Raw genomic sequence first — 10,217 nt, 5'->3', positions numbered from 1 at the left:
GGTCTTTCTGTGACCCCAAGGGTCCTGAGACCACACTGTCCCGGAGGGTTCCACCCCCCGCTTAGCCACCGGAGTGACGTCCCTCAGCGGAGCAGACTTTTAAAAGTTCCGATTTTGTGCTCCGCAGCTCTATCACTTGCCAGAAGCGGCCGACGGAGGCCCCTCCCCCGCCGTCTATCCTCCCGAATATCGCCTCGGAGTCACTTCTCCGCACGTCCTACCTTCCAGAAAGTGGTCGCTTTTCTGTTCAGAGAGTTGTTGCTCTTCTTTTCTTCGATCTCCTGTTGAGTTTGTAGGTGTTCAGAATGGTTTGATCCCCATCCAGCTGAATTCCTGAGAGGAGACGAAATCCAGGTCTCCTACTCCTCCGCCATCTTGCTCCGCCCCCCCAAACCTGCAGATTCTTACAGCATTAAGCTGGCTCTCTAGGCAAAGGGTGAGCTGTTTACACGATTCATCTAAGAATGGATTTAATTTCTCCCTCAAATTAATATTTTCACTTTTACAGAGAAGACACATTTTCTAAGATTGTAGATAAATCCCATTTTGTGAATTATTCTGCCTTCTTTTTCATGTTCATGTGTTGGGAAGATTACTATTTATTCATAGATTTGCAAAGAGAAAAAATCTTAAACTCAGAATTAATCACTATGTGGATCAATTCCTCATGCTTCTTAAGTTTTTAAAACTATTCAGGTAAATGGGAAGCACTTCTCTTAATCATTACTGCTATATTATTCTGCTCTTTATCAGTTGGTTTCTAGATTTATAAACATAGCTAAGTTTTATTTTTTATTTTTTAAATTCAATTAGCCAAAATATAGCACATTATTAGTTTCAGATGTAGAGTTCAAAAATTCATCAGTTGCATATAACACTCAGTGTTCATCATATCACATGCCCTCCTTAATGCCCATCATCCAATTACCACCCCCAGCCAACTCCCCTCCAGCAACCCTCACTTTGTATGTTTTAAAAGACATGTAGCTAGAAATTTTGAAATAGGTTGTGAAATGTTTGCACATAACATTACTGACATTCACAGTGCAACATTCTGAAAACAGTTTGGCTCTATGGAGCTAAGTTCAGACTCTTTTATTATACCTCCATGTCTGTACATTTATATTAAGGAAATCATTTCAGCAAAGCAAAAGCAGGAACCAAACAAAAACCCTGTAATACAGTTTTTCTTTACATCGCTGACCATGATATCTAATATAATAGAAATTACCCAAATGCTTAACATACGAATTGTTTAGCAAATCATTGTTCTTCTACAGAGTATGCTGTAATATATTAAAATGATAATAGGAAGATTTGGAAACAGAATAGCAGACATAAAATAGTATACCCATTATAATAACTCTTTATTATCTATCTAGTACCGGAAACACACAAACATGAAAATAATTGCTGGAGGCTAGTGGGCTTACGGACACATAAAAAAAACGAATGATGTTCTTAATTTTATCATAATTAACAAGTTAAAGTTTTCCCCTATTACCAAAAAAGCTCTGCATTGATTTGTTTGCCATAATACAATGTTTTCCATTTAAAAAATCTTCTTTAGAATTCCAATTTAATATGCATCGTGTAGATGCCAGCATATCTAATTTTATAGACAGTAATGGGCCATATTTTCCCCACGTCCAAGGGATGCTGTAATTTGGAATTCAGCACCTCTGTAAACTATACTCTTCCGATTGTACTTGCTCATCTTTAGCAAGTTACAGCCTCAAAAACATAAATGCATCTATATGACCAATGTTCCAACACTGGGTTAACTAGCAAACTATTGACATGTTGGATAAGCCCACTTCACTGTGGAGTCTGCAAATAGTTAGGATTTTATCTCTTATTTTAAAAAATCAAAGCTTGAATAGGAAAAAGAGCAAACAATGACAGAGATTCATCAAGATTACAATGTGCTAAATGGAGAGGCTTCCTATGAAAGGCAGCAGTTTGCACACATTTTTCTCTGCTCCCAAAATGAGAGGTCGCTGTTCTACAGTTTTCCTCGAGAAGACAACAGTGCAGAGGCCCAGAGAACAATCGGTCTGAATTAGAGCAGGAGGACAGAGGGCCCAGGAAGGAGAAATCCAAGAGAAATAAACCCGACGTGTTTGAATATATTGGGAAGTTATCAGTTTTCTCAGAGCTTTATAATTAACTGGTAATAGGCACATAGAACACAAAGCAAATAAGAAGAGAGGGTGCCTCAAGGGAAACAAAAGTTACATAGCTGCAAATAATATTTGCCTAGTCATCATATGAACAATCAACTGACTTGACCGAAAGTGGAGAAACTAAGTGTATCTCAAGGATGAGCTGGAGGTAAGTGTATGGAGAAGGAGATGGACAGGTTATGGAAAATCTTTATCCCACAGAGTCAGGAATCAAGAGAAAAACATCCCAAACTGAAAACCAGGAAACACCAAAGTAAGCATGCTGTTTAGAAAAACAGCAATAATACCAGAAGGAATAGCCCACAGAGATGAAAGTAAGTGCTCCCGAAGAGCTGGAAAGAATGGACAGGGATATATTTTTCACTATAAGCTTAATGAATGCAGTTTGACTTTCAATGTGAGCACAGGCTTCACTCTGATTTAAATTAAATTTAAAAAAGAATAACACAGGAGATGGGGTCACATAGGGAAACAAAAATAACCATGACCCAACTGAGCAGAGAACCCACTGTGAACTGAATGGATATTTAGATAAACTACACGTAGCATCACAAAAGAATTAAATAATTCAAGAGCAGGAAATTCCTTCCATTGCCTAGAGCCACTTAATTATCCAAAACTTAGCCAATTTCTTTCTGCCTTGTGGGGATAAAAACAGTAGGATGAAATGATAGTTCAAGACATTATGTATTTCACAAGTTTTAAAACCAAATTAATAGTACAAGAGAATATCTATTTAAGAATTTATTTCAGGGCACCTGGATTGCTCAGTCATTTAAGTGTCTGCCTTCGGCTCATATCATGATCTCAGGGTCCTGGGATGGAGCCCCACATCAGGCTCCCTGCTCACCAGGGAGCCTGCTTCTCCCTCTCCCTCTGTGTTCTCTCTCTCTCCCACTCTCGCTCTTTCTCTCTCAAATAAATAAATAAATCTTTTTTAAAAAAAGAATTTATGTCAAATCCTAAACATTTTGTGAGAAATAATATTTTACTTGGTGTCAACAAAACCTGTTTGGATTTTTGAGACTTGGAATTTCTCAATATCCACAGTTTTCTAACCTGTTTGGTCTGAAGACTAGAGGTTCCATCTTCTTTTGTACCTAGGAGGTCAGAAGTCATTGCCCAACACACACACACACACACACACACACACACACACACACACACACACACACACAAGCTCAGAGTTGACATAAATCAATCTTTGACTTTTCCTCCATCTCTAAATCATGAGAATGCTAGAAAAAAATACCAGCAGAGCATGACCACACTGCGATGGAGGGAAGTCTACATAATAAATTTATTTTGTGAAAAAATTTCCAAGAGCATCCTGATCTTTGTATTTGAATCCTGTCTCCACTGATTATTAGCCATGTGGTCTCTGACAAGTTTTGCTAAATCTATATCTTCTCTCTTATCTGTAAAAGGTAACCAATTTTGCTCCTAACTCCTGGGGTTGTATAAGGGTTACTTGAGGTGTTAGAAATAAAGGTGTAGCACAGCGGCTGGGTGCTAGATAATTGCTTAGTAAAATACAGTTCCCCGGCAGAGATGGCCCCTATCCCACCCTCAAATCACACCCTTCCCATTTGGATAAATGCAAAAGCTCAATCTTTTTTCATCGTGTAGGGACTATGAGATCCCCTGGAGCACCCATAGGAAGTCCCAAGTCTTTAAATGGAAAGATCATTATTTCAGAGGTAAAACCATTCACTAAGGTATTATTAGCTTTTTTGCAACCTAAATGAAAGATTATACTAGGTTGGAGGGGAAGCAGAGAACCATATAAACTTTTTCTTCTTCATGGAAAAGGTCTCGATGAAAACTTCTCAGTGATCTTCCTGCCACCTCAGACAGCCCAACCAGAACTCCCCTGGACCTCAGAGAGAACTATTTAAAGTGGCCATATCTGTGGAATAAGAAGCAAGTCTTTCCAGAAAACACTGACCTTCAGCCCTGGCACACCTCGTCTTCCTCTTGACCCCTATGAATAGAAGGAAAGCAAAGACCTTAGAGAAGGAAACAAGCCAACTTTCCCCACAGCTGACCTCTCTCCTCCACAAAAGCAGGTGAAATACAACCCATGAGTGATTGTACTAACCTGAGGGCCAACATTTCCAGGTTCCCCCTGAGGTCCATCGAAACTAGAACGTCCCTGAAAAGGAAGAAGTAAAGGGAATATGAATTTAGATGTCTACATCCTTCTGGATTTGTTCTTCTGACATGAGCTCTCCAATACAGAAGCCACTAGCCACAGGTGGCTATCAATTTTAAATTCGTTAAAATTAAATTAAATTAAAAATGTAGTTTCTCAGTTATACTATCCGCATTTCAAGTGTCCAGTAACTCCACATGGCTAGTGGCTACCATATTAGACAGCACAGATACAGGATATTGGATCTCAGAAAGTTCTATTGGTCAGTACTTCTCTAGAAGCAAAAGGATTAATTCTGGTGTTTTAAAATAGCCATGTTGCAGGCACCTTTTCCCAAAGATTGTTCATGTAACAACTCTTCAGGGTTCCTCATGCTGGGACACTATTCTCCAATAACCTGTGCTTAATATTTGAAAAATATCGGTACTTCCCTTTCTACCCACCATATAGGATGCAGAGTAGCAGACAGAAACAGAACGCAGAGGAGCAAGTCTCTGCACGTGCAGACTGATCAATATAGACAGATGATGACAGAGGGAGAAGTTACACATAGTCAGGACGAGGAAACCCTCTAGTGCTTTCACTTCTTTAAGGTCAGAAATGAGAAGAGGAGTGATGTCCAGAGAAAATGAGTCCATCTTTCAGGAGAAATGGAAACCACCTTGGATCCCAAGTAGGGATATTTTAGATACTCAGTAAAGTCACATGCTAACTCAGTAAGAACACATAAACAGGGAAAGAATGTGAAATACAGAAATAAAAACATTTGTGCAAAGCTGTTCTTCCAACTGTTATTTATAATAGATTAAATTCTGAAACAATATAAATATCCCACAATATGAGGGAAGTGTTGATAAAATTATGGTAGAAACACTTATTGAAAGAGTATGCAACCATTAAAAATTATGTTTCTCAAAAAGCTTATGAAGGAGAAAAAATGTGTCATTACATTCTTTTCAAGTATGTTAAATTCTCTGAAAGAATAATTTATCCCAAATATGGAGAAAGACAAAACGATGTTTCCTCATTTCTTTATACTGTATGCAACATGTTTTAATAAGCCCGGGGGATCCTTATCTGACTTTCTCAGGGAGAGTAGCTTTACCATCACCAAGTTAGGAAAGTTCGGTAAACTGATGTTTTTCTTGGCTACCAGAACTATTAATTTTTTCTCTACATTTTACTTTTCTGTATTCCAAATATCTGTAGTGTTACCTTTTTTTAAGATTTATTTATTTATTTGAGAGAGAGAAATGAGGGGCAGAGGGAGAAAGAGAATCCTGGAGCAGACTCCCCGCTGAGCTCGGAGCCCGACACGGGGCTGGATCCCAAGACCCCGAGATCGTGGCCTGAGCCGAAATCAAGAGTCCGACGCTTAACCGACTGAGCCACCCAGGTGCCCCAGCAGTGTTACTTTTATAATGGGAATTTTTTATAGATATATAGTAGGCTGTATGAGAGAGGAGGCTTCAGACAAGGCACTCTCATGATTGGTCTAGATATAAAAAAGATTCTTAAAATGCTTATCATTTTCTCATTTCAAAAGTAGACAGTTTTTTGCAGCCAGCATAGCAAAGGAATCATTTTGGCAGATGTTGGAATCATTGGGTAAAAGACTGTCGGGGAAACAAGAAATTTACAGGTTCGGAGTATCATTGCCAGATTACTTGATCATTACAAGGAGGGAAAAAGTATATTTACAATGGATAAGTCTGGCGAACCTCATCTTCATCAAGTGACCAAATTAATCTACCAGTAATTAGACAGCCAGGCACAGTGTCCCTCCTGGTGACTAAGAAGGGTACTGCCTAGGGATGTCAGGGTGGCTCAGTCTGTTAAGCATCTGCCTTCCGCGTGGGTCATGAGCCCAGGGTCCTAGGATCGAGCCCCCCATTGGGCTCCCTGTTCAACAGGGAGTCCGCTTCTCCCTCTCCCTCTGCCCCTCCCCATGCTTGTGCTCTCCCTCTCTCTCTCTCTCTCCCTCTCTCGCTCTTGCTCTCGCTCTCTGGCAAATAAATAAATAAATAAATAATCTTAAAAAAAAAAAAAAAGAAAGGTACCACCTTCCTTAATCTGCCAAAAACGCTTAACCTGAATCTAGTCATGAGGAAACAGTCAGACAAATCCTAATTGAGGGATGTTTAGCAAAATAACTGGTCAGAAATGTCAATGTCATTTGACAAACAAATAACTGGACAACAGCTGTGATTGAAGAATACAACTGAGGCAAGACAACTAAATATGCCACGTAGTCCTTGATTGGGTCTCAGAACAACAACAATAAACATAGACATGAAGGGCATCATTGGGGCAAGTGTGGAAATCTTAATATTAGACTGCATATTAGAAAATAATTTTGTGCCATATTTTATTTTTTTGAGTGTGATGACTGTATTATGTTTATATAAGAGAATGTACTTGTTCTTAAAAGATACTTGTTGAATATTTGGAAGAGAAATGTTGTAAGACCTTCAATTAACCCTTGATTAATTAAATAATTAACTAATCAAATGGCTCAGCAAAATATTTCAAATATTACCTATGTATTTGTATAGAGAGACATAAAGTAAATATGGCTAAATGCTAACAATTGGTGTTCACTATGCCGTTCTTGCAACTACAACTTTTTCTGTAGATTTAAAATTTTTCAAAATGAAAAGTTGGGGTAAGAAATAATACAAGTTCATCATAGAATATTTCAACAATTCAGAGAATAAGGTTAAGAAAAAAACGCATAAGTTCTGGGTGTTTATCCTTCCAGAATAGATAGATATAGCTACATTCTATCAATTTGGACTCTTGCTGAATACAGGTTTTGTATTCCCAGTTAATATTACATCATGAATGTTTTCCTTGTTATGAAATAGTCTTCTAAACTATTTTTCATGGCTTAGTAATATTTGATCGTGTGCCATTGTTTATATAAACAATCCCTTATCATCGGACATTCAAGCAGTGTAGTGATTTAAAATCTAATAATCTAATCTCCATCCTTGGAGCTAAATTTTTGTGTTGGTCCATGATTAGCTTCGAGATAAATTTCTAGAATGGGAAAGACTGGATCAAAGAACATACGCACCTTAATCCGTGGCAGACACAGTTGGGGGCTACACAATTCTCTTGCCCCTTTCTTTCTTGCTAAGAAAATCTGTTTCATTTGGGACACCACGCCCAGCTCCAAGGGATAAATTCTGACAGGTCTGAACCAGTCACGGAAATCTCATTCCCTCTGTCAGAAACTTGCTTCTCTGGGTCCCTTAAAATGAGGCAAGGGCAGGTGGGGAGCACAGGAGCCAGTCAATGAGCCAAATGAGCCCAGAAGAGAATATTGCTGGCAGTGCCCTGATGAAAGGAAAGCGCCTTTCCTTCTGGCATTTTATGTAAAAATTAAGACAAAATGCTTGGGCTGCTAAGCCCAGGGACCACACTGAGGATGGCACCGTGGAAGAAAGGGGCTGAGTCCCTGATGACATCCCTGGCTTTTGATGACATCATTGAGCTAGTGTACCAAACCAGAAATCACCTTTCCCTGGATTATCAAAAACATGTTTATTAGCTAAACACTGCCAGTCAGGCTTTGTCACTCATATATTAAAATAAAAAATTGTATATTAAAATATATAAACCCATGTTTATTAAAACATATAAACAACAAACAGCAGTCCTAGCGGATGTATGTTGCCAGATTGCCTTCCAAAAGGGTTGTATTGGTTTTCCTTCTCAGAAGTGGAAAAGCATGATGGGTTTTCCATCCCTTCCCCCATACTGGGTGTACAATAAAGTTTCTGTTTCACTTAAAAGACTGCTTCGGGACGCCTGGGTGGCTCAGTCGGTTAAGCGTCTGCCTTCGGCTCAGGTCATGATCCCAGGGGCCTGGGATCGAGCCCCACATCGGGCTTCCTGCTCAGCAGGGAGCCTGTTTCTCCCTCTCCTTCTGCTGCTCCCCCTGCTAGTGTTCTCTCTCTCTGTGTGTGTCAAATAAATAAATAAAAAATAAAAAAATAAAAGACTGCTTCATTTGGGGGACTGTCTCCATCCAAACTGCAACACAGAATCTGCTCTTTGGTCCAACTCAGAAACAAATACAGGTATCCTCCCTCTTTAAAAGTATGTGTTCATACTTTTTTCAAAAATATTTGAATTTCAAAAGAAATTCAAGGAGGATTTTCACTTTTACAGAAAAGGGCGAAAAGTGAAAACAGCACTCAGCATGTGTTTTGCCACCGAGGCTTACAAAGGCAGCGCGCCCTCCAAACAGTGAGAGGCCCCGCCAAGCCACGCTCGCTCCCTGCCAGGGGACCACACTCAGCATCATCTCAGCATCCAGCCGCCATAGCTTTGAACTCTGAGCATCCGTGCATCTCAATTTATTTTGTGCATCCCTTATGAAGATGTGTCCTAAGGTATCAGGAAAGCCAAAGAGAGGTTATTTTGGGGGTCTGGGAACACTTAAAAATATTTCTGTAGAAATTAATGGTAATTGCTTCTTCGCTTACTCCATTTCAGTTTATGATTGGTTTCGTAGGAACGCTCTGCTTGTGCTTCGAGATAGCCAAGGAAACCTGTACCGAGGAAAGACTGCCCCCTTGAGGTTTATCTTCTAATGGCACTTAACAGGCTAGAATTTCAGCTTCCGCAGCCGCAGGCTTATGTAATCGGTGAGAGTGACTTTTATTACCCAAGGCTATTCAGAGAATACTAAGCACCCTTCTTTGAGCTCAGCATGGGAGTAGAAACCACGTAGAACACAAGTGCAGTATAACGTGGCACCACTTCAGAGGGTCACAATTTTGGTTTGCACACACAATTCAGGGATCTGCTGTTCCAAGTTAACCCTTAGCTATAAAGTCAGCAATGGAGACAGACCTCTGAAAACTGTGAGCAGGACGTTCTCCCCATCGCTGTGATGCACACAGTACTGGACAGTTTGTCTAGAGGCCAAAGTTCTTTCCTAGCTGTAAAACCACGAGCAAACCATGGAAACAAAGCTCAACTCATATACCTTCCTTCCCATGACAACCATTAACTCATGGAAACTCTGAAATGGTTTCTCTAACCTTCCCACCTTGCAGATGAGGAAACCAGGGCCCAGACGGGTTAAGAACTGCCCTGCTGTTCTCTTAGCTCAATCTCATAACTGATTGAGTAGCGATTCACAGGGCTCTCTGATCTCAACTCACCCTAGAGAACCCTCTCAATGGATTTTGTCCAAAATAACTGTAATTAACAACACAATGAGAAATTCTTGCAGTAAGGAGTGACAGCTTTCTGGCATAGCTACATAATACTGATCCTGTTACAAACTGGATTTTACTCAGGTTCTGGACATATATAAAATGGATGTGAATGAGTCACAACTTAGGGAAGAGAATCAACATCCTAAAGTTTTGTCAAAGGAGGCAAACTGGAGTCCAAAGCAAACAGAGGTTGTAAAAATTTTGCTGTGCAGACCCTGTTTCTGGAAATTGGGAATGATGAGATGTAAGGACTGAGACACTTGGGTTACTTTAGTCCCATTTTTCAGTCGTGCATTTTAATGACTAGGACATAAAACATCTAAATATGGCTTCCAGCCAGTTAGCAGCATCTGCGAAGTTAACAAGCCTTCCACCTTTGGTGAGATCTTCTGTCATGACACTTCCAATCTTCCAAGCTAAACAAGGATCTTATCTTTAAAAATGGTTAGTACTTGATTCACATCAATCAACATTGGCAGTGGTGGAAAGCAAGTCAGCGGTGTAATGGCCTGACCGCTTTTAAATCAAGACATCATTATGAAACTGGAGAATTTTTAAACTGAAAAGATCTTAGGCATCACTGAGCCTGATGCTTTCATTTTGGAGATGAAGAAACCAAGGATAAAGGAGACTAAGTAA

The 10,217-nt window shown here is 39.7% G+C and overlaps 1 long non-coding RNA gene across 1 annotated transcript; it reads right to left on the bottom strand.

Annotated features, from left to right (window-relative positions):
* Positions 1–3,869: 3,869 nt before the first annotated feature.
* Positions 3,870–7,545, bottom strand: LOC145722591 (uncharacterized). The gene is made up of 3 exons (XR_014146954.1): positions 7,421–7,545; positions 4,288–4,341; positions 3,870–4,170 (listed from the first exon to the last, which is right to left on the bottom strand). It is a non-coding gene; the product is annotated as an uncharacterized LOC145722591 (long non-coding RNA).
* Positions 7,546–10,217: the final 2,672 nt, after the last annotated feature.

This window comes from Leptonychotes weddellii, chromosome 1 (genome assembly GCF_054177405.1).
Source record: "Leptonychotes weddellii isolate Sample4059 chromosome 1, ASM5417740v2, whole genome shotgun sequence".
Lineage (NCBI taxonomy): Eukaryota > Metazoa > Chordata > Mammalia > Carnivora > Phocidae > Leptonychotes > Leptonychotes weddellii.
This window is presented reverse-complemented; position numbering and strand designations above follow the sequence as displayed.